Genomic DNA, 2,500 nt, shown 5'->3' on the forward strand with positions numbered 1-2,500 from the left:
TGCTCTCGTCTCGAGGCGGGCAGCACAGGATGCCGCCGAGCTTCAGGCGCAAAATCCAACTGAAGGGTGAGTTGGCAAAAAGAAGCTGGACGTCCCCGTCGCTTAACGACAAAGGGCTGCCATTACATTTACATTTACATTTACATTTATTCATTTAGCAGACGCTTTTATCCAAAGCGACTTACAATTGGGAATACAACAAATGATTCATCCTAAGGAGGCAGATCGACATAGGAAGTGCTCAAAAATACCATATGTCAGGCGTTGTTAGATGAGTACGGGCTAGAAAGGGAAGATCAGGAAAGAGAGGAGAAGAAATTTTTTTTTTTTTTTTTTTCAGATAGTCAGATAGTGTCGAAAAAGATGGGTTTTCAGCAGTCGCTTGAAGACAGTAATGGAGTCAGCGTTTCGGATGGGGGTGGGAAGATCATTCCACCAGGCAGGGACATTGAAGGAGAATGTTTTGGAAAGTGATTTCGTGCCTCTCTGTGGTGGTACAATAAGGCGTCTTTCACTAGAGGATCTCAGACATGACCCGGATTCGAGCATTCTTATCTGACCGCTTAAATCTGGCACCAAGTGCCTGCGTTGGTGGTATTGTGGTGAGCATAGCTGCCTTCCAAGAAGTTGACCCGGGTTCGATTCCCGGCCAACGCACAGCTTTTGGCTGCGGTTGACCTCGAAGCAGAACTCCTTCTGTGACCTCTGTCTGCACCAAAAGCTTTTGGATGAGTCGTTCAACAGCAGCAAAGAACTAGGTCTCCTCGTTGGGGAATCTAACCCCGGTCTTCCACGTGACAGGGGGAGATACTGTCCACCATACTAACGAAGAGTTGCGCTTGCTGTTCTTCGCTCCCAGCAGATGCGACTGCACCCAACTTGCCAAAACGAGCCCCTACTCCATGAAATACCAGATTGACCCGCCACGAGCTAAAGTCTCTCAATATCTTGAATGCTACACATTACAGTGGGTCATTATTTGGACCGCTTTATTTCATTTAATATTTTTTTTGGCCTCTAATACGGGGGCATGAAAAAAGAGATGACATTACCTTGATCGGGTTTGTGAATACTGGGTGAGGGAAGGGACTTTCATAACTTTTACTTCTCCCATTTGGAGTGAGGGGGGTGACGAAAATCATGTTGTCAGGTGTCGGCACCCTAGATTACCCTTGGTGAGCGTAGTGGTTTACCACAGTGAGCGCACAGGTCCGAGGGCATAGAGACACATCTCGAGTTTCTCGTCATCAGCGCATAAATCTTTCGCCTTTTACTAAAGATTTCCGTGGAGGGGAACCTTTGCGAGTGACCTGTATTTTTGGGGGCTCTGCTCACAGCAGAGCTACACTAGAGTGTCAAGAGCAGAGTCAATCTGGCCACCCGCCAGCGTGCAGTGGAACGAAGCGCGCCTCGTCATGGTCTGTGTTTGCAGCCTTTGCGCTTCCAGCTTCAAATTTCTTTAGCCAGCATGGAAAGACAGCGCTCTCTCGTCCATGACGGGAGAAAAACCCTGGACGGGCTCAAACAAAGATGGCTTTTAGCTCTTTTGGCCCTATCAGTGACTCGTGCGCTTCGAGCCTTCTTTGTTGACCCCGAAAGCCAGCCTCTGCTGCCTGCGTTGTTGGTATAGTTTAACTGGCACCGCACCCGTACGAAAAACGGAGGTGGCAGAAAGGAGCTCAGTGAACAAAAAGCCTGCCGTGACCCGGATTCGAACCGGGGTTGCTGCGGCCACAACGCAGAGTACTCTCCACTATACGATCACGGCGCCCCACTGGCTCACATCTGGTGGTGCCGGCCGTCCGAATTGAAAAAAAAAGGACTAGCGGCGCTTTTTATTACTGTGGAGAGAGGGCACACAAATCCGTGCTAGGGACACGGGAGAAAAGGGCCCGGCCACTTCTCCTCAGCACCGGCGAAGAGCGTAGTCGGCAGGGTTCGAACCTGCGCGGGGAGACCCCAATGGATTTCAAGTCCATCGCCTTAACCTCTCGGCCACGACTATGCCTGCATGTGGACCGCCTGCTCTCGTCTCGAGGCGGGCAGCACAGGATGCCGCCGAGCTTCAGGCGCAAAATCCAACTGAAGGGTGAGTTGGCAAAAAGAAGCTGGACGTCCCCGTCGCTCAACGACAAAGGGCTGCCATGACCCGGATTCGAGCATTCTTATCTGACCGCTTAAATCTGGCACCGAGCGCCTGCGTTGGTGGTATTGTGGTGAGCATAGCTGCCTTCCAAGAAGTTGACCCGGGTTCGATTCCCGGCCAACGCACAGTTTTTGGCTGCGGTTGACCTCGAAGCAGAACTCCTTCTGTGACCTCTGTCTGCACCAAAAGCTTTTGGATGAGTCGTTCAACAGCAGCAAAGAACTAGGTCTCCTCGTTGGGGAATCTAACCCCGGTCTTCCACGTGACAGGGGGAGATACTGTCCACCATACTAACGAAGAGTTGCGCTTGCTGTTCTTCGCTCCCAGCAGATGCGACTGCACCCAACTTGCCAA

At 51.2% G+C, this 2,500-nt stretch overlaps 3 non-coding genes across 3 annotated transcripts; 1 reads left to right on the top strand and 2 right to left on the bottom strand.

Moving 5' to 3' along the window:
- The first annotated feature begins 1,229 nt into the window (after nt 1-1,229).
- On the top strand, nt 1,230-1,344 carry LOC141289270 (U5 spliceosomal RNA). The gene has a single exon (XR_012339893.1). It is a non-coding gene; the product is annotated as a U5 spliceosomal RNA (small nuclear RNA).
- A 352-nt stretch (nt 1,345-1,696) lies between these two features.
- trnah-gug (transfer RNA histidin (anticodon GUG)) lies at nt 1,697-1,768 on the bottom strand. Its single transcript has one exon. It is a non-coding gene; the product is annotated as a tRNA-His (tRNA).
- A 155-nt stretch (nt 1,769-1,923) lies between these two features.
- trnas-uga (transfer RNA serine (anticodon UGA)) lies at nt 1,924-2,005 on the bottom strand. The gene has a single exon. It is a non-coding gene; the product is annotated as a tRNA-Ser (tRNA).
- Between the last annotated feature and the right edge of the window lie 495 nt (nt 2,006-2,500).

The sequence above is a fragment of the Garra rufa genome, chromosome 1 (assembly GCF_049309525.1).
Source record: "Garra rufa chromosome 1, GarRuf1.0, whole genome shotgun sequence".
In the NCBI taxonomy this organism is placed as follows: Eukaryota; Metazoa; Chordata; class Actinopteri; order Cypriniformes; family Cyprinidae; genus Garra; species Garra rufa.